Source organism: Budorcas taxicolor, chromosome 11, assembly GCF_023091745.1.
Source record: "Budorcas taxicolor isolate Tak-1 chromosome 11, Takin1.1, whole genome shotgun sequence".
NCBI classification, from domain to species: Eukaryota; Metazoa; Chordata; class Mammalia; order Artiodactyla; family Bovidae; genus Budorcas; species Budorcas taxicolor.
In genome coordinates this window covers 83,242,361-83,264,841 of record NC_068920.1, presented here as the reverse complement: position 1 = coordinate 83,264,841, position 22,481 = coordinate 83,242,361, and positions in this window count along the sequence as shown.

The window sequence follows — 22,481 nt, the reverse complement described above, 5'->3', positions numbered from 1 at the left end:
TAGGATTGACTGCCATTGCTCTGTGCTTAGAGCTGAGGCTCAGTTGTTGGAGTTTTTTCCCTATTCAATTATCCCCTCTTTCTTGCAGCCCAGGAGAACTCTTCATGCACTTTTTCTTTCCCTAGAGTCTGCTGTTATTTTTACTTTGTCTTAGGCTCATGTCGTGAGTATAGTTTTTTTGTTTTGTTCTAGTTCCACCTAAGTCTAAGGGTTGCCCATATGCTTAAGTCTTAGTGGGGAGCCTTCTCCATCTTCCTGTGATGGGTCTTAGGTGTGAGTTTTCTGCCCACCGGAAGTAGTATCTAACATTTATATGGTGTCTTTATAGGCTCTTAGGCTCAAGGAAGTTTCTTGCTCCTCCCTCCAGTGGTAAAAACATATTTTTCTAATCTTAAAATGCATCTGGGAACCTTTGTATCTATCCTATATAGCTCATCAACAATTTTGAAGAGACGAAAATAGCATTCATTCCTACTCTCATAGCAACTTCTTTTCCTTAAGAGATAAGAGCTTGAAAAAGTAGGCATGTCTTCATGCCAATCTCAGCAACCATCACCTGCTCCACTGAACAGAGGCCCTCACTAGTCTTCTGCTCAGTCCTTTCTTCCTCCAACCTGAGACCTGAAGTCTCACCTAGTTCCTGACAACAGCTTATGGGAAAAAGCTTACAAGTGAGTGTGAGCTCCCCTTGTCTGTGTGTGTGTGTGTGCTCAGTGGTCTTCTACTCTCTGTGTACCCATGATCTGTAGCCCACCAGGCTCCTCTGTCCCTGGAATTTTCCAGGCAATAATTCTGGAGTGGGGTGCCATTTCCTACTCCAAGGGATGTTCTCCATCCAAGGATCAAACCCACGTCTCTTGGGTCTCTGCATTGGCAGACGAATTATTTATCAGTAGTGCCACCTGGAAGCCCTAGTTTCTGAGGACACCAGCTGTTTTAGTCCATGATTGGCTTTTGGGGCTTTGTTAAAATTTAACTGATTCTGGACAGAGCCTCTTTTTCCTGTGTTCTGCTGGTCTGTGCTGCAGTGTCCACAAAACTTTAGAGAGGCTTGGCCCACTGGAATTCACTTCGAGGTTGCTTGGCAACCTGAGTTCTCTGATGATGGTTTCCAAGTAATGACTTGGATGAAAGTTTACTAGGCTTTTACTCATTTTTGAGATGGGAGCAACACCCTCTGTGGCTTTCTATAGCTTAGGAAACCAAAATTCCTTGCACAACAGTTTTAAAATTTTGAATGTGAATTATTTTAGTTGAGACACACTATAATTCTCACATTCTCACTTATCTTTACTAAGATTTATGAATTAACCTTAGTACTTATACTTTGTTTCATGGTAATTAGAGACATTTGAATTTGCGAAAACCTTTTCAAGTTCAATATTGTAGGAAATCTAAGTTTTTCAGAGATTCAAAATACCTAAAATCTTAGAGATTTTAAAGACAATTATTCATTTGAAATGGTGAATATGTAATCTTTAACTATTAAAATTCATCTTTAAAATTTCAAAAGGGATCTTCTGTATTAATTTTTAATCTGCATATTAACTGTATTTTATATATTCAAACAGTAGAGAAAAGGTTAGCACTTCCATAAACAGTATTTAGAAAAAGAGGGTCTAGATTATAACTGCAAGTGCAAATATAAAAATCATGACTCATTGATTTTCAGCTTGAGTTTTTGTATTTCTTTAACAACAAAAAAAAGAGTTGTAAATAAAGTGGAACCAAAAAACCAAATAAGGACAAATGTGTTTGTGTACCAAATTATCATTCAGGTATAGCTGATTGATTAGAACCTAAAAGTGTACAGTTGCTATAAAAGTGTGTGCCTAGCACTAGCTGTCTTATCAAGCTGTTCATTTTCCAACTCAAGAACAAAGCCATCTAAGTTGCTGACCTCATTTGCTTAGACCAGGATGAAAAGGAGAAAAAAAAATAGAGCCTTTAATTTCATAAACTATTTAGAAAGTGCCTAGCTTCCTTGAAATTCGAATTGGCTAAGATTCAATAAAATAATAAAAATATAAAAGCAGAGCAACTTCAGTTTTCTGGCCTATACCTCTACCCTCAGGCAGGCAGATATCCAAATATTTTAACCAAAAAGCTGTCTGCTATAGTTCATATTCTTCAAGGGAGAGATTCTGTTATAGATTTTAGGGTTAAATTTTTGTAATAGATTTTAGGGTTAAATTTTTGTAATAGATTTTAGGGTTAAATTTTTCACAGGCTTAGGAGGTTACATTTGAGCTTTGTAATTTGGTGGAAGATGCAGAAAAATGAACTGTACCGTTTTGTGTAAAACATTATGGTCAGGAGTAAGAGCATTTGGCCTGCATTTAGTACTATTTATAAATATTCACTAGCATGCAAACACTGCAGCAAAACTGACTTGTTTTCTTTCCTATGTTTGGCACAAAAATAAGTGCGTCAGTTACCTATTGTCACAATGATAAATACCCTTATACTCAGATAACAATTAATTTGGCTCATCTAGTCTGGCCTTGGCTTGTGGCTCTGATCCAGGCTGTTTAGGTAACTGGGCAGTGTATACCTGATGCTTGCACTAATGATGAATCACGGTGGTGCAAAAGACAAGTCAGGTATTGCTATAATAATACTGCATAAGGAAACTCCTAAAATCTCAATGGTGTAAATTATAAGCATCCCCCAGCCCCACCTCCATTCAGTGTGTGGGCAGCTATGATTTAGGCTATGAACAGGCTGGGCTTAGTTTAAGTTTAGGGTTTGGGTTCAAATCCATTTTATACACCTCCATAGAGTCAATGGCAACCCACTCCAGTGTTCTTGCTTGGAGAATCCCAGGGACAGGGGAGCCTGGTGGGCTGCCATCTGTGGGGTTGCACAGAGTCAGACACGACTGAAGCGACTTAGCAGCAGCAGCAGTGGCATGCTCTTCTCAAGGCAAATCTGGAAAAAGAGCCACACTGATGCTTACAGGCACATTGAAACTGTTTACATCATGCCATTTGGATAAGTATAATCAAAGCAACACAGCCAAACTAAATTAAATGAAGTAAGGGAGTATGCTCTGCCTCAAAGAGGATGCTAATGTAAGAGAATATTTACTGTGCAACATGCCAGTATATTAGTGTAGGCATCCACATGTTGTTGAAGATATAATAATCACAATACATATGCATTCAGTGATCATTTGTTCAACCAACTATCAGGCTAAGACATATGTCATCTAATTTGACCCTCAGAAGACCCCTTTGAAAACATACTACAATAATCCACATTTACAGACAAGAAAACTAAGACAAAGGGGTCGTGAGTCATTTCCCAATTACATGCAGGTTCTATGTGTCCACAATGGTATCTGAACCCAGGTGGTCTCACTCTAGAACATGGCCTGCAAACCACTGTGATAATGACATTGTGTTGATTGAGTCATCCCACAATCAGACTGAGCAATCAAACTTTCTGACTGGTTGACACTATGACTCTTTATTGAGTGCTATGTCTTCTGGATTGTAGATAGATATTGACCACGTGGATCCACAGTGCTTCTAGTGTTCAGGGAAATCCCTGCACTCCCTGTAATCAGGCCTTTCAAGCTTCCTGTCCACTTATACTGGGGTTTTGTCTTCCAGCCTTTCTTCAGACTGTTTGTCAACTGGCTGATTCCTAAATAGCCACGTGCCAGTTTATAATCTGCTTGATCTCCTAGTCAGTGATGATGCCCCATATGTATCACCTGCAAGACTTCACATGTGCAGTTCAGTCAAGTATTTCCGAGCCCTCCTAGGAGCATCAGCATATCCTCAGTATCACAACAGTGGAGCAAGAGGAGAGAAAGATCCTGAAGAAGGCACCAAATGCAGACCACAGAACAGCAGAGGCACCAGAGGTAATCTTTCCTATACTAGAAAAGAAAAAAGTGAAATTCAGAGAAATTGGTTAGTTCATTAAAGGTTGCTCAAATGACAAGCTGCACAGTCAACTCTCAGTTCAGAGTTTATATGATTCCTAAAATGATCTCACCTAATATTCAGCACTGCCTTCCATAACTAGCCAGAATTTAACATGAGTCTAACAAAACTCACTTCCAACTATGCTCCTACACTATAGATTAGAGTCACAGAGAACTTCCCCAAGTCTATTTTCTCCCTGCAGAAAAGCATCTTGAACACTTTCCCCATTAATCTCCCTAATTCATTTACACCACAAGTTAACAAATCTAAATTCTTCCTTCTGACTTTCAAGCTCCTGATTAACTAATTATTAATACATTTGTCCTAAACTGATAGCCATAAAGGCAGTATGAATCACAAATGCCATTCTACCCTGTGGACCACAGGTAGTATTTCTCATTCAACAACACTGACAGATCATAATTTATTCTCACATGAATATGTTCAGAAGTCCACCAAAAAGTGTATCTTTCTGATCTACTTTTCCTGCATGATAAAACCCAATTAAATGACACTCAAACATCAGCCCACAGCACCAATATAGTGTGTGTGTTAAGTCGCTTCAGTCATGTCTGATTCTTTGCAACCATCTGGACTGTAGCTCACCAGCCTTTGCTGTCCATGGTACTCTCCAGACAAGAATACTTGGAGTGGTTTGCCATGCCTTCCTCCAGAGGAGCTTTTTGACCCAGGGATCGAACCTGTGTCTCCTGGGACTCCTGCATTTCAGGCAGATTCTTTACAGCTGAGCCACCAGGGAGGCCAAAATAGTGCTATATTGAGTGTTATTTTTCTTTCTTTTGCCTTAATTAGTCACATATATCCAAAAGCTATCCTTTATATACAAAGATGGGTCAATATTCTTATAAAGAATTTAGTAGAGAAAACTACATTCTCACTCTCTTTCTCTACATCCATAGATATAAAACAGGAAAATACTCATAAAGAGGGAATCATAATGTGGTAGATATGACTTGAGTCTAAATGTCAAAGGATATCAGTTCTGCCAATAAAAAACTAACTCTGTGATTTGAGAAAGTTACATCCATCATTTTCTTGGATCTCCTAGCAACCCCACTAGCTCACAACTATCTCATTGTGGTTTTCTCTCTGCCCCCAAATCTATTCAACTGTTTCCTTTCTTAGTAAATGGTATAATCACTACCTATTGCCTAAGCTAGAAACTTAGGAATCAGCCACCTCCTCTTGCTTTCCTACCAACTCAGTGAGATACTAAGTCTTCTCTAGCTTACTTATAAATATATTTAAAATATGTCCTCTTCTTTCTACATCAGCTGCCATCACCAGGTTCAAGTCTTAAAGCTCTGGCAACAACCTTTTAACTCCATTCCCTACATGCCTTCTTGTTCCCAGTCAGTCCACTCTCCACAAAACAGAGTACTATTCTGTTTGCAAAATGTTGCCTTAATCATGTCCCTCTTCTTCTTGAAACCCTTCAATGGCTTCCCATTGCCTGAAGATGCAGAATAAAATTTATAACCTGAGCTACAGGCTCTGTATAGCCTAGTTTCTCTCTTTACCCCTCCTAGTCTCAACTTGTAAGTCCCCTTCCACTGTCGTCTCTATAGCTACACCAGCCTTCTTTCATTTTCTTTTACGTGTTCTCTTTTGCTTTAGGACATTCATATATGTTCCTTGTGTCTGGCACTGTTCTGGCCTTCCACCCTTCACTTACTATGTGGCGCTAAACCTGTTCATTCTTCAGTTCTCAGCATAAGGTCATGATGACAGGAAAGTTCTTTTTGTTTTCATACCCCAGATTAGAAAAGATATAGCATATTAAATTATATCTACAAATTATGCAATACTCTTCAAAAGGTGGAGCCTAATTATACTTCTTCCCCTTTGAGTGTCAGCTGTACTTAGTGACTCATTTCTCACAAATAGAATGTGGTGGAAATGACACTATGAATAATGAGCAAATTATGAGACTATGTCATAAAAAAGTACTGTGGCTTCACTTACTGCTCTTTCTTTTGGATCATTCATTATAAGCAAAGCCAGAAGCCATATCATGAGGATATTCAAGCAGCCTTATGGAGAAGCCAATGTGGTAAGGAACTGAGCCCTCTTGCCATAAACCACATGAGTAAATCATTTTTAAAGTAGATCCTGCAGTCCCAGAACCTGCCTAACAACCTCCCTAGTCAGCATAAGTCTGCAGTCTTGTGAGACACCCTGAGCCAGTGCCAACCAGCTGGGCCAATCCCAGATTTCACTGTGCCTGTGTGCTCGGTCACTCAGTTGCATGTGCGACTCTCTGGACTCTAGCCCACCAGGCTCCTCTGTCCATGGACTTTCCCAGGCAAGAATACTGGAGTGGGTTGCCATTTCCTACTCCAGGGGATTTACCACTGTGCCACCTGGGAAGACTGAAGATTTCACTTTAAGATAATAAATACTTGTGTTTTAAGTTGATAAATTTTGGAGTAATTTATCCTGCTGCATAGATAACTATCACAGCATGTGTGTCATCAGGCATATTCAAAATATGTTCATAATATTTATACCTTATAACTACATTATTTCATAATAATATCTAATAAATGGCACCTATGCTTGATAGCAACTTCACAAAGGTAAAGACTATATATATGTTTATTTGCTTATTATTTTATTCCTCTTCATTCCTCTCCAAAACAGAGCCTATAGTACACGATAAATATTTCTTAACAGTATTCATCTATCTGAATTAATATGTATGCTAATGCTACAGAGACAGAACCTTCTGGTTATTTAATGAGTGCTATTTAAGTGATTGATTTATTCATTATGCAAAATTAGAAAAATAGACATCCTTATGGCAGAATGATTAAAATTTCTCTTTTAATGGTGCCTTCTGGTAATGAGATAAACCAGTACATCCCTACAAACATCTGAGAAATGATCCTCTCAGCAATGAATAGAGGCTTCAAAATCAACTCAGAGTTTTGTAAAAGAATTATATTTAGAGTAACAAAACATGTAAGGAATAGATGGTTTGCTATACAATGCAGTGTGAAATGTGCTATTTAAAGTAAAATTTTGGGGTGCTTGGTCTTTCAGTCATTGACTCAACAAATTCTTTTTTTTAAAATAGTCTTTAGCTTTTGCCTTCTATTATCAATAAATTTGAAAACTCTGTAATGTATTTTGAAGACAGAAAGTCAGTCTAAGGCATTACAACTCTTTTCCATTAACTAGAACTAACATGATCTAGCTAAATTTTTTATTATATTTGTGACTGTCTTTATAAATTTTCTAATAGTAATTTTCTTTCCAGGATGTTGGAGCTCCTAATATTGAAATATTAAATTCAATTATCATTCTTTCTGTTAATATCATTACTTGACCTCTTCCAAAACATTGCTCTACATATTATAGGAATTTTGGCACCTAGGTTCACTTTATTTCTCTTATTCTCATTCGCTCTCATCACTCAAGGTTAGCTTAAAGCCCCTTTGTTCATTCACACATTCAATAAATATTTATTGCACCTCTATTTTGTGCCATAGTACAGAATTTAAAACTGTGATTACATCACTGACCAGATTCTAATCTGGTGGCTGAAATGGTCCTTGAACAAGTAAGTATTTTATTGCAACTCTGATAGGTATAGCTTACCAAGGAGAATCAGATTCTGTAAGGTATATATAGGAGAAAATGGGAAAAGAGTACATCAAGGCTATATTGTCACCCTGCTTATTTAACTTCTATGCAGAACACATCATGCCGAATTCCAGGATGGATGAATCACAAGCTGGAATCAAGATTTCCAGGAGAAATATCAACAACCTCAGATATGCAGATGATGCCATCCTAATGGCAGAAAGTGAAAAGGAACTAAAGAGCCTCTTAATGAAGGTCAGAGGAGAGTGGAAAAGCTGGCTTAAAGCTCAACATTCACAAAGCTAAGATCATAGCAACCAGCCCAATCATTTCATTGCAAACAGATGGGGGAAAAAATGGAAACAGTAACAGACTTTATTTTCTTGGGCTCCAAAATTACTGCAGACAGTGAGCGCAGCCATGAAATTAAGACACTTGCTCCTTGCAAGAAAAGCTATGACAAACCTAGAGGGTGTATTAAAAGGCAGACATTACTTTGACAGCTAATGTCCATATAGTCAAACCTATGGTTTTGCCAATAGCCATGTATGGATGTAAGAGCTGGACTGTAAAGAAGGCTGAGCACCAAAGAATTGATGCTTCCAAACAGCAGTGCTGGAGAAGACTCCTGAGAGTCCCTTGGACTGCAAGGAGATTGCTGCTGCTGCTGCTGCTAAGTCACTTCAGTCGTGTCCTACTCTGTGCGACCCCATAGATGGCAGCCTACCAGGCTCCCCCGTCCCTGGGATTCTCCAGGCAAGAACACTGGAGTGGGTTGCCATTTCTGTCTCCAATGCATGAAGATTAAACTCTGAATATTCACTAGAAGGACTGATGCTGAAGTTCTGATACTCTGGTCACCTGATGCAAAGAGCTGACTTATTGGAAAAGACCCTGATGCTGGGAAAGGGCAGGAAGAGAAGGGAGTGACAGAGGATGAGACAGTTGGATGGCATCATTCAGTCAATGGACATGGGTTTCAGCACACTCCAGGAGATACTGAAGGACAGGAAAGCCTGGTGTGCTGCAGTCCAAGAGGTTGCAAAGAGTTGAACACAACTTAGTGACTGAACAACAACAATCCTAGAATAGCAATGCCAAAGAATGTTCAAACTACCAGACAGTTGTGCTCATTTCACATGCTAGTAAGGTTATGCTCAAAATCCTTTAAGCTAGGCTTCAGCAGTACGTGAACTGAGAACTCCCAGATGTAAAGCTGGGTTTAGAAAAGGCCGAGGAACCAGAGATCAAATTGCCAACATTCACTGGATCATAGAGAAAGCAAGGGAATTCCATAAAAATATCTACTTCTGCTTCATTGACTACACTAAAGCCTTTGACTGTGTGGATCACAACAAAGCATGGAAAATTCTTAAAAGATGGGAATAACAGACCATCTTATTTGCTTCCTAAGAAACTGTATGCAGGTCAAGATGCAATAGAAACAGACATGGAACAACTGTCTGGTTCAAAATTGGGAAAATGTACATCAAGGCTATATATTGTCACCCTGCTTACTTAACTTCTATGCAGAGTACATCATGTAGAATACTGGGCTGGATGAATCACAAGCTGGAATCAAGATTGCCAGAAGAAATATCAACAACCTCAGATATGGATACAGTGAAGGACCCATGCTGCAGTCCACAGGGTTGCAAAGAGTGAGACATGATTTAACGACTGAACAACATCTTCATCATCCTAGAATGTTGGTTAGGGCAAAATATAAAAATGGATATAATGAATATTGGCATAAAGATGAAAGTTTAAAAAAGGTTTCTCAGTCTCAGCACTATTTATATTTTGAGGTTATCTTTTATCTGTGGTTGTGGGGGTTGTGGATTGTGGAATGTTTAGCAGTATTCTTGGCCTCTACCTGTTAAATGACATTAGAATCCCTTCTCACGGTGACCAAAATTGCCAGATGCCCTCTGGCGTACTGCTGTCATATTTAGCAAATAAGCACACCAGAAACCTAGCTGAATTTTAATTTTATATAAACAACAATTATTTTTAACATGAATATGTCACACGTATTTCATGGGGTATACTTATGCTTTAAAATTATTTATTGCTTAATTGATACTCAAAATTAATTAGATGTTCTGTATTTTATTTTGCAATCCTACTTGGGGGGATGAAATTATCCTTAGTTGAGAACCACTGCTTTAAGAACTTATTGATGAGTTCTTAGACTTTCAGTCTTATGGACCACTGATCTACTAAACATCTCTAATTTTATATTTTGTTCACCTTATCAACTCAAGGCATTCTTCTTGCTCTCAAGGAGCTTATCAGTTCAGTTCAGTTGCTCAGTCATGTCTGACTCTTTGCGACCCCATGGATCGCACCACGCCAGGCCTCCCTGTCCATCACCAACTCCCGGAGTTCACTCAGACTCACATCCATTGAGTCAGTGATGCCATCCAGCCATCTCATCCTCTGTTGTCCCCTTCTCCTCCTGCCCCCAATCCCTCCCAGCATCAGAGTCTTTTCCAATGAGTCAACTCTTTGCATGAGGTAGCCAAAGTACTGGAGTTTCAGCTTTAGCATTATTCCTTCCAATGAACATCCAGGGCTGATCTCCTTTAGAATGGACTGGTTGGATCTCCTTGCAGTCCAAGGGACTCTCAAGAGTCTTCTCCAACACCACACTTCAAAAGCATAAATTCTTTGGTGCTCAGCTTTCTTCACAGTCCAACTCTCACATTCATACATGGCTACTGGAAAAACCGTAGCCTTGACTAGACAGACCTTTGTTGGCAAAGTAATGTCTCTACTTTTGAATATGCTATCTAGGTTCATCATAACTTTCCAAGGAGTAAGCGTCTTTTAATTTCATGGCTGCAGTCACCATCTGCAGTGATTTTGAAGCCCAAAAAATAAAGTCTGACACTGTTTCCACTGTTTCCCTAGACTATGAATAGACTGAGATTCTTAATAGGGCTCAATACTACAGTATCATCTGTTTCTTTTGCCTTCTTTTCTCTCTAAATTTACACTGGAAATGAAACAATTCTAAATTACAACCAGTTCAAAATTCTTATTAAACTTCTCTCTTTAGGTGAATTCATTCATTACAAAAATTTAAAATACTAATGATTCACAAATATCCATGGCCTACCTCCTAAATTCCAGATTGAAACTACAACTGACCACTAAATAGCCTATCTCACTGGGATCTCAAATTCAAAGTGACTTAAGTGAACTAAGTGACCTAAACTCTACACCTTGGATCTCAATCAACTACAAATCCTGTATTTGCTAATTTAATTACAGGGATCATTACCTTTACTGGTAGGCAAAGCTTCTAAAAGCTTTGAACAGTTATTTAAAATTTTTCTTCTCCCTCTTTCTACTTACATAGGCTAGTGATGATAGAATTCTAAGATGAACTCATGATTGTTCTGAGAAATGGGATACTTCCTGGCATATCAATTAACAAGGGACATCATAATCATCAGCGATTGCAGCCACTGCCAATGGTGAACTGGTATTTGCTGAGGGAATGCAAGAAGGAAGAGAATACCTGCCATCGAGCTGCCATCAGACTGCAGCCACTCCCTACAGTGAGCCCTGAGGAAACAGGATATGAACACACAGGATACTGGCCCCAGGTACGTATCAAAGGGATGATTTCTGTGCGCCCATTGAACCCAGACTTTCGCATCTTCCCATACATAGAAAAGCACTAAATTCGTTAACTTGAAATACCCGATTTTCCTTTAATTACAATAATCATTTGATGTTCAGACTACCTACCCTTTGTTGAAAAAAGTCTATAGACCTTGGTCTCCCCCTTAGCCCACTGTTTAACTCTTTTCAACAGTTATCTAAGGGTTACTTGAAAAGCTGCCTCCCAGGCTTGAAGTCTTACAAATTCCCATTGAATAAAACATAACTCCAAACTTTTAAGTTGTGAATATTTTTTAAGTCAACAACTGCCCCTGGTATATACATACATCCTCTCAGTTATTCAATCAAACACAAATCTAGGTGCTGCTACAGAGGAATTTTATAGCTATGATAATGTAGCAAATCTGCTAACCTTAAAATAGGGAGATATTCCAAATCTGGTGAGTTCATAAAAGGAATGACCAGTTCTTGAAATAAAGATTCAAAGTGAGACAGATTTAACATGAAGGAGATTCTTCACTGCTGGGTATGGAATGGATGGGTCTATGAGGCAAGGAATTTTATCAGTGTCTAAAAGTTGAGAATAGTCTTTGGCAGACTGAAGCAAGGAAATAGGAACCTCAGGAATCTCAGTCCTACAACCACAAAGAAGTAAATTCTCCCACAAGCTCTCTAAAGATCCAGATGAGAAAGAAACCAGATCTTGAAATTGGCCTGTAGATTCTGAGTAGAGGACCTAGATAAGCCATATCTCTACTTCTGACATACGGAACTGTGAACTAATAAATGGGGATTATTTTAAATTGTGAACTTTGCAGTAATTTGTCACACAGCAATAGAAAACCAATATAGGCTATTTTTGAGAGGGGTATTATTTCTTCTAGTGCTGGTACCACAATGTGTCTCCACAAGGTATATGTGAATCTTCCTCTTTTTTCATTACCACTACAACAAATTATCAAAGAACTTATCTCTGACATGATGATTGAAAATCTAGGATGGCCCTTCCATAACATTCTATCCTATTAAAATATCTGTTCATCTTACATTGATCCCAGATAATTGTAGGAAGTTAAGTCCTTCCTCCTTTGTCTCAAAACTTTTAAATCATTTTATATCACTTTATGATAAGATATGGTACTTATCTCAATGATCTTATAGCACAGCCCACTGTATGCACCCACTCCTACACTAATCTCTCAACACCTTGAGGTTAGAGATGTGTACTTGGGGGTGGCCCCTAATGATGAATAAATGTTTTAACCATGGGTTTCCTAGTGTCTCGCATTCCACACCACTGTCTTGTTCAATATATCCAGTTCAATTCGACGAAATGAACACAGAACTTGGAGTTGTGCCTTCTTAAATGGCTGACTCATCTACTTAGCATTAGTTTTGTGATCTAGAATTGGCTGCTTTGGCCCTCATGATCTTATTTTCCTCCTCTCTAGTTAGGAAAGATACATAATATGAGATAACTTTAAGGAAATAACTTTGAAGAAATGAACTAATCAGATTAGATATTACTTATGAGAAAAATAAATCTTTTGTCACTTTAATCCTATAGTTTGGTTTTTTGAAGAGGACTGATAAAAGCTGCTGGGCCTCATTAGCAGAGTTGGAGTAAGGTTCAATAGAGGAAGATTAGCAACAAAACAATATAAATAATTGGAAGAGCTAGATACAGTGCTATCTGGTGACATCTCAATTTTAAAAGTCATCTGTAACTCAAAATTTGGTGATGCTTCCATTTCCTACCACTATAAATTTCACCTAGGCAGTCTGCACTCAGAATATTTGCTACTGAAAAATTTGCATCATAATTATTAAGACATTAGCTAGCCAGCCCATTTTTGGGACAAAAATATAGCGTATCATATATAGTTGAAAGAAAAAAATGCTAACATTTTCAGATAAAATGACTTGAGAGAGATCACATGCTTTTAGTTGTTAATACTTTTAAAAATAAAATTGAAATCCAATTAAAACAACTTCCATTTTGGGTATGATAGCATTGTTATGTTTGACTGTAATACAAATACAGACATTGAAAGAGTTTCTGTAAGCCATTCTTTAGATCTGAATTATTTCCTGCTCTGCTTATAAGTATTATATTTATCAGTGAGTCATCAAACAGCTTAGATAATTATGTATTTCTCAAGCATAAATCAAATTCAGGAATAATGAAGAATTGAATACTATTTAACTCCTGTTTAAAAATTCTTAGAGGAAGTTGTCTTTTGTCTCCCCTTATTTAAAGCATTGAAACATTTTTCCATTCATCTAAAAAACCCATGACAACTTTACAGCCCATTCCAGTTTATCAACAGGAGTCCACTTCTAAGAAACAATCTCACTTTATTACCCAATTTTCTCTTCTTTGGACAATGTCTTCTATCTTTTTTAACTCTTTCAACTTATAGAAACATTAAGTTTCATCAACTTCACTGAAAACGAGATCCATTTTAAAAATTTAAGTGAAATTGTCAGATATTAATAAGAGTTTTGGAGAAGGAAATGGCAACCCACTCTAGTATTCTTGCCTGGAAAATCCCGTGGATGGAGGAGCCTGGCAGGCTACTGTCCATGGGGTTGCAAAGAGTCAGACGTGACTGAGTGACTAACACACACAAAATGAGTTTAGGCCCTAAGATATTAAAGCACCAAAATATTTCTTTCTAGAAGCACTTTGAAATAATTTTACAAATATAATCTTCAAAACAGTCCTAAGAGACAAAGTAATGAAAATTTTTGCCTAAATCTACTTTGTGGTTGACATAATATGGATGAGCAAAGTGTTTTCTCCATATAGAATACAGCATAGGAGACTTTATATACCAATATGGAAAAGCCACAGAAAATTTTGGTTAATCAGTATCTTACCCCCAAACTCCTAGTGGGAAATAGAATGGCTAAGTCTTCATTGTTTCTATAACAGTATACTTGCCCTGCACAAATTTTGTCCCTTTGGTGAGCTTTTGTGTCTGTCTCATCCAAATGCTTAACTTAGACCCTGTACTTGCTTAGTCACTCAGTTGTGTCCAACTCATTGTGACCCCATGGACTGTAGACCACCAGGCTCCTCTGTCCAAGGGATTTCCCAGGCGAGAATACTGGAGTGGGTTGCCATTAACTTAGACCCTAAACTTCCATCATTTTCTAAGGAAGGAAAATCTACCCAACTCTCTAGTGAGTCAGGTTGACATTACTAAATATGTTCTAAAATAAAAAAGAATAGCTATACTCTATACTAAATAGCAAATGACTTAATAGACATTCACCAAATATATTTCTCTACTCCCCAAAACTTCGCCTTTTATTTCCCATCTCTTTGACCCCAACCCCAACTGTTTTTGTGTCTGCAAGTCTCTCCCACCTCTTTTCTGAAAGAAAGGCCTCTCTTCTAATTTTAATCCAGAGGAACTTTACCAGGATCTCATAATCCAAGGATCTAGCCAACTCCATGCTTCTAGCCTTTTCATAGAATTATCAAAGCATTCACAAAACAAAATGAGATCTCTATCTAGGAAAGACTGGAATTTAAAAACAATAATTTTTAAAAATGACTTTCTATATTAATGTACACATTTGATTTGGCCATTAAAGAGGATCCATTAGAAGATCAAGATTTCTTTTCAGCTTTCTGTATAAACTCAATAAACATAAGCCATTCAGATGACTACATTCCATAAAGTTCAAGCGAATCGTTTCATGACACTGTATACAAATAAGCATGTATCCCATTTACAGTAGACTTACACACATGGAAGCTTTAATGTTTTGAAGATAAGTAACCCACTAAAAAGTCCATCAAGATCTTTATTTTTTAATTGGGATTTAAACTTTGTTTCTTGGTAAAGATAAAACAAACAATTATCTTTTTATTTTGGTTGACTAGGATTGTAATCACTCAAACCGAATGTAGAAGAAAATAAGGACAATGTAGGGTAGTATCTTTTCAGCTATTCGTTCCCACCCTCCATATTTTATACTATATTCATCACCTCTTGTCAATTTCCTCATTAACTTTATACTGAGAGGGCAGATGGAGAATAAATCATAATCCTGGTACTCAAAATTTATTCTCGCGTAAGAAAAGAGGTAAGCATATATAATTCAGATCATCTTGCATGTAAATATATGTGAAATCATTTATATTAAAACATACTCATTCACACATCACACAGACAGGACTAAATTCTAAATGATTTTATCTTTACTTTTTTACATAGGTAATTTTATCCAGTTGCATGACTTTAATAAAAGCTATAAATTAATAGCTATCAAATAAAGTGAGGCTTACGAAGACATGAGTTTTCGGATTTGAGAGAATTTCTGAGTTACAGTGCAAGGAAAAGATAGCCATCAGGTACCATGAGTTGAAAAGAGAACTGAAAATAAAAGGAGACAAATATAGCTAGAATTTGCAGGACAGACAATCGGAGAAGAGAGAGCTACACAAAGAAAGAACACTAGAGATGAGTAGAGGCCCCCTCAGGTATTCAGCAGAGGGCTGATCTGCACATGGAAATGAAGAAACTGCCCAAGCCAAGGAAAATACTAGGGGGAAGAATGTCTCATACTGCATAAAGCTGAGGCCAGTGCCTGCTGCTGACAGCCAGAAGGGAAAACCTTATAACATATGGAGCTCAGGCAGAGTCCTCAAGATGTCTAGCTTCAGAAATGGAGACTAATTAGCTCTAGCTCACTGCTTCTCAAACAGACATGATCTTTACTCCCAGGGGACCACTTGAAAATGTCCAGAGAAAGCTTTGGTTGTCAAAATAGAGGGGTGGGGGGCACTCTGGCATTAGATAGGTAATGGCAGATGCCACTAAACACTGTACAGCCGAGCATCTCATATCAGGAATTACCTACCCTCAAATATCAGTGAGGCCAGAGCTGAACAAATTTCTCCTAGAATGAGACAGCCCTGTCTCACCTAACAAAATTTAAAAGCAAGATTCAAAAGGGTCATATTCTTTCCAAGAAAGTTAACTGAGTCCCAAAACAAAGTTCAAAATATTTACATGAATATGGAACTATCCAGAACTCACAGGTAATAGTCATCATCTCTGGCATCAAATAAAAATTGCCAGATATGCAAAGGAGGAGGACACAATGACTGACAATAAAAGAAAAAAAAAAAGCAGTTAAAATCAACTCAGATCTAAAAAGTTGGTAGAATTAACAAACAAACGCTTAGAGTAGTTATTATAGCTCGCTATGTGTTCAAAAAGTTAAGTAGAAAGGTGGAATATTTTAAAACACAAATCAAACTTCTAGAGATGAAAACTATAATAGGTAGGATTAAAGAATACTTTGTGGGATAAATGGGAAATGAGATATGGCAGTAGAAAAGTAGTGAACTTGAAAACATAGCAATATAAATAAACCAAATGAAAGACATATAGGGAAACAGAAAAGATTTTAAAAAGAAAAAACATATCACCAGTGAGTTGCAAACAATTTCAAGCAACTACATATGCATATAACAGTAGTATTTTTCTCATTCCATATTGAAAAGTTATATACAGATAAGAATTAATAAAATGCTAAAACTGAAGCAGGCTAATGAAGATATATTTGGAAGCCCTGAAGCAGAGGAATAGATGAGGTAGAGGCAGAAAACAGTTTAAAGATTTCATAGCCATAATCTTTCTAAATACAATAAAACTGTAAGCCCCTAGATCTAAAAAGCTCAAGACCCAGAAACATAAGAAAAACTATAGTAAGACACATCATAACCAAATTGCCTAAAATCAATAGTAAAGAGAAAACCTTAAAATCCAGAAAATTGAGGTGAAAAAGTCATGCTTTAAAGTGCTGACAGTACACAAAACTTGTCCACTTGGATTTCTATAATCAGCAAAAGTATATTTGTGACCCTGGATTAGGGAAAGATTGGATTAGGGATAATTTCAAAAGTGTGATGCATGAAAGAACAAAATTATAGATTGGAATAAAAATTTAACACTCCTGTTCTTTGAAAGACTATTAACAAAATGAAAAGATAAGCCACATATTGGGGCAGAAATCTAGCAAATCATCTTCTGATAAAGAGCTTATATCTAATTTGAAAAAACACTTAAAATTAAATAATAAAAATAAAATATGGCCAAAACATCTGAAGTAATACTTCTTCAGGAACATATATGGATAGCCAGAAAGCACATGGCAAGATGTTCAATATCATTAATCTCTAGGGAAATGCAAAGTAAAAGTATAATGACATACTGCTACCCTTCTAATAGAATGGCCAAAATTTTAAAAAAGACTGACCCTGTTTAGCGTTGGTGAATTTGGAGGAACTGGAACTCTGTTATACTACTAGTGGGAGTATAACATGGCACAATCACTTTGGAAAATAATGTAGCATTTATTAAAATATTAAACACATACTGCCAACAGACTCAGCCATTCTACTCCTAGGTATTTACTCAAGATTAATGACAGTATATGTTCAATGTTCATAGCAGATTTATAATAGCTGGAAACAATCCAAATAGTGACAGCTGAATAATCATCTAATGATGATATATCCATACAATGAAGTACTCCTTAGTTTAAAAAAAAAGTGAATATATTTTGAAACATGCAACATGAGTGAACCTCAAAATTATTTTATATACTAACAATATATAATAGCTATTATATCAATCATATTATATTAAGAATTCAGACTCCCTCAAATAGTACATACTGTATGATTCCTTCCACCTATGTAAAATTCTAAAGAGTGAAAACTAATTTATAGTAATAGCAGTAAGCAGCAGAATGGTTGCTTGAGGTTCAGGCAGTGAGAAGGGTGGGAGGGATATGAAGCTGAGATTAATAAGCACCACAGGAGCATTTGGGGAGTTTGAATAAGTTCATTATATTTCCTTTTTAGTGATAGTTTCATAGGTATATCTATATATCAAAATACACGTTAAATATGTGCACTTACTATGTTTGTTAAGTCGCTTCAGTCATGTCCAACTGCTTGCAACCTCATGGATTGTAGCCCGCCAGGCTCCTCTGTCCACGGGATCTCCAGTTAAGAAAACTGGAGCGGGTTGCCATTGCCTCCTCCAGGGGACCTTCCCAACCCAAGGATAGAACCCATGTCTCTTATGTCTCCTGTATTAGCAGGTAGTTTGTTTACCACTAGCGCCACCTGGGAAGCATTAAGTCAGTTATAGTAACATTTCAGTAAAGCTATAGCTTTACTACATTCCACGGGAAGATCCCCTGGAGGCAGGCATGGAAACCCACTCCAGTATTGTTGCCTAGAGAATTCCCATGGACAGAGGAGCCTGATAGGCTGTGGTTCATAGGGTTGCAAAAAGCCGGATGCAACTGATGACCACGCAAAGCAATCTTAAAACAAAATAAATATGTATATATTGAGTTGGGTTGGTAATAAGCAGACTTACTGGTAGCTTTAAAGTATTTTTGACTTACTTAATTTTAAAAATTTCTGTTTTTCTCTTTCTTTGTACTTTATTTGCCATTTCTTCATCAAAACTCACCTTGGTTTCTTAGGGAGTGAAGAGTCTGCTTTGCAGAAATTGTTTTCATTTTGAAACATGAACATATGGAAGTAGTGGAAAGGGTCATTTTATTTCCAAATAAAGAAAGAAATGTCTCAGTTTCCTTCTAGCTTTTAATTCTCACTATAATATACAATCTTCTAAAGCATATTAAACTACCCAAATTCAGTTTTCTATGAGAAAGAATTATTTAAGCAAATATGTTTCCCTGTTTCCAGAAGTTTCTATTCCATAGAAAATGAACATTTTCTGGTTACTTTTCCCTGAAATATTTTAGCGCCATTATGTTATTGTGTCATTTTTTTTAACATGATTTTCATGTAGAAAGTACTAGAATTATCTGAAATAAGGAGACTGCAAAATATAAAAGAAAGTGTAAAGCAGTTGCTCGTCCTGGGGTAGGCAGATCTGCTCGGAGACCTTCATCTTGGCAATAAATTCTGGCACTCTTGACATAAGTTTCTTAGATTATAAACCTGACTCAAATACATCTGCTGATGAATTAGATATCTTCATTTTTATCAATTTACTTACTCACTTAGTTATTCATTTATTCAGGATTAATGGAGAACCCATTTTACCCCAAATATCATAATAGGAACCATAAACAATTAAAAAGTAGAATTTCTAGTACTTATATTCAGGGAGCTTATGATATGATTTGTCTGTAGAAGACAAATGGTAAAGAAGTGAAGTGAGTATATTAAGTTACCACCCAAAGAGTTAGATAGTTTAATTTTAAAAAAAAGGAAGTAAAAAAAAGATGGAAAAGATTCATAGAGTGAACTTTGTTAGCGCGGAATTGTTAGTGTCATAGCCAGCCTTCAAGATGGCTTCCGATGACGACCTCCTCTTATTATTTATACTCTTTCATACCACCTTCCTCTTCACCCCTTTGGCTAGGACTGATCTATGTGATGAATAGAATATTGCAAAAATGACTGAAACTAGTCCAGAAAAAGCATGTGGTTTCGACTTTGAAGCACTCTTCTGCAGGAAGCCAATTGCCATGTTGTGAAGACAACTCAGTAGCCCTATGTAGTGGTTCGTATGGTGAGTGACTGAAGTTTCCAGTCAAGAGCCAGCACCAACTTGACAGCCGCGTGAGTGAGCTATCTAGAAAGCAAATTCTTAAGTAGTGCTGACTTAGTGAAAGTGAAGTCACTCAGTCGTGTCCGACTCCTTGTGACCCCACGGACTGTAGCCTACCAGGCTCCTCCCTCCATGGGATTCTCCAGGCAAGAGTACTGGAGTGGGTTGCCATTTCCTTCTCCAGGGGATCTTCCCAACCCAGGGATCGAACCCTGGTCTCCTGCATTCCAGGCAGACGCTTTAACTTCTGAGCCACCAGGGAAGCCCCAGCCTTCAGTTAACTGCAGTTACTGCCAACTTCAAGACTAGAAACTTATGGGAGACCATGAATCACTCAGCAAAGCCACTCCAAAATTAAAAATTTAGAAACCCACAGAAACTGTTGAGATAATAAATGCTTGGTGCTGCTTGAAGCCACACAGGGATAATCAGTTACACAGCAATTGATGTTTAATGGACTTAGGCAAAGCTTGGAATCAAAACTGGCTCTACTATCTGTGAACATGGTCAAGTCATTAACCTGTCTAAGCCTTAATTTACTTAACTGTGAAGAAGTGATATCATCCAACTTTGGGTACTTTATTATGTCTTTGTGGTAAACAAAAAAGTTTTTTTTTAAATAATTTTATAAAACTTCAGATATAATGAATATTATTATTAGCTTTTTTCATATAGGGATTTAGTATTTTCTGTTAACCCTTTTATATTCTGATGTTATTAGGAAAACATTGTTGATGATGAACTTTGAACTCCATAGAAGAAAGAATATTTGCAGAGCAAAGCTTGTAGGTATGGCAACCTCATGCAAATGTCAGGTTTAATGTTAACGTGCTGAAAGTTTAAGTCACTCAGTCGTATCGGACTCTTTGTGACCCCATGGACTGTAGCCTGCCAGGCTCCTCTGTCCATGGATTCTCCAGGCCAGAATTCTGGAGTGGGTAGCCATTCGCTTCTTCAGGGGATCTTCCCAACCCAGGGATTAAACCTAGGACTCCCACATTACAGGCAATTCTTTACCATTGGAGCCAGAAAGCACTGATGGGGACCAAACAATGAACATATACACTCAGAGATTACTATCAGAGACTGAGTTTGAAAAATTCAGAGATACAATAAACATGAGAAGAGGATATATCCTCCTCCGATATTTTGAAAATTCTAGGGGCTATAAAATTATCTTCCTATTGGTTTTGTTAAAATTGTCTTCTTGTTGGTTGTTACCACTTTTCCAATTATTTCCAGCTTTTTACTTCCTCTTTTCCACTACTTTTTCTTCTTCTGCCTAAATCTCACTTTTCATAGGGATTCCTTTATAGTTAAATGTTTCCACATGTATCATCTTGATATAAAACCTTATAATGATCTCACCTACAAAACTGAGCTATGTTTTTTTTAATTTTTTTTAAATTTAGCTTTGTTTTTAAAAGGCAAAGAATTATTTTGTGATTCCTCCTGTTCAGAAAAATGTCTGAGGCCATACCATGTTATTTCTTTCTTCAAGTCAGGGAGTTATACAATATGTATGATTTTCTCCCCTGCTGTTCTTATAAGATATTTCTTTTAAACCTTTGTCAGTATCTTCAAAGTCCTCACCTGCACCTAAAAATAACAGGAGTAAAAGGATTGCTTAGCTATGCGCTAAGTGCTGTTGTCATCTTTCTAAGGTAGTATCAAATGACAGAATTAGAGAACTTCAGTTATTTATATATGTTGCATGGTAGAAACCATCTTCGCACATAGATATGAGATTACTAGATATGAGATTACTACTCAGAAAAATATTTTTATAAGAAATATAAATTTTCATGCTCATTAGCACAGTTTCTTTTTCAGTTTTTGGACCTCTTTCAACATCCTATCTCTTTTGGATTCTGTGAAGATAATTAACTCATTAAATAAATGTTATCACTCTTTATTCAATGGTGTAAATGTTTCTGAGGTTAAAATTTCACATTTTCTTGTTGACCTAGAGATTATGAATATAAAAATTAATATTTTTTAAGTGGATATGAAAATTCTCTTTTTCTATCTTGCTAAAGATATATGTTTCCTATATCATACAAAGAGAATTTGTAGAAGGAAGCAGGGAAGCAGAAACAGGAAGCAAGAGACTTCTTTGGTATATTCAGGTTTGTTTTTTTTTTTTAAACTCCCTCTCCTTTCTTTGATGCACAAAAGGCCTTGATGTGTCTGGGAGTATATGATGATGTAAAATGTGCAATGTCATTGACTGTAGAAGAGTCAGGTTTATTTTTGCTTTTCTTTGCCTTGTCTTCATTTTTCCTGTTGCGTAAGCTTCTTATCGACATTAATTTTAGCCTCTAAAGATGTTTGCATAACAGAATTAAAATGTAGTGTCTAAAATAGTCCTGCAAACCATAGTTTCAAATGCATTAGGAAGATGAATCATTTCCTTAACATGGGCCACTGTGTTATTTGAAATGATTACTTATGATACAGAAGCAATACATAATTAAGCAGGGCAAAAAAAGAAATCAAGGAAATTCAAACAATAAGTGCTTCTTCTGTTCTTCATGGAAGACAGGAGAAATCTGAAACTGTTTCTTATTTCCATTTTGAAATGAAGGGGTGTTGAGAACTGTAACTATGTATTCTAGTAGAGAGTAGAAAAGATCTGGGCTGCAGAGATGAAGAAGTGGGCTGAGACCAA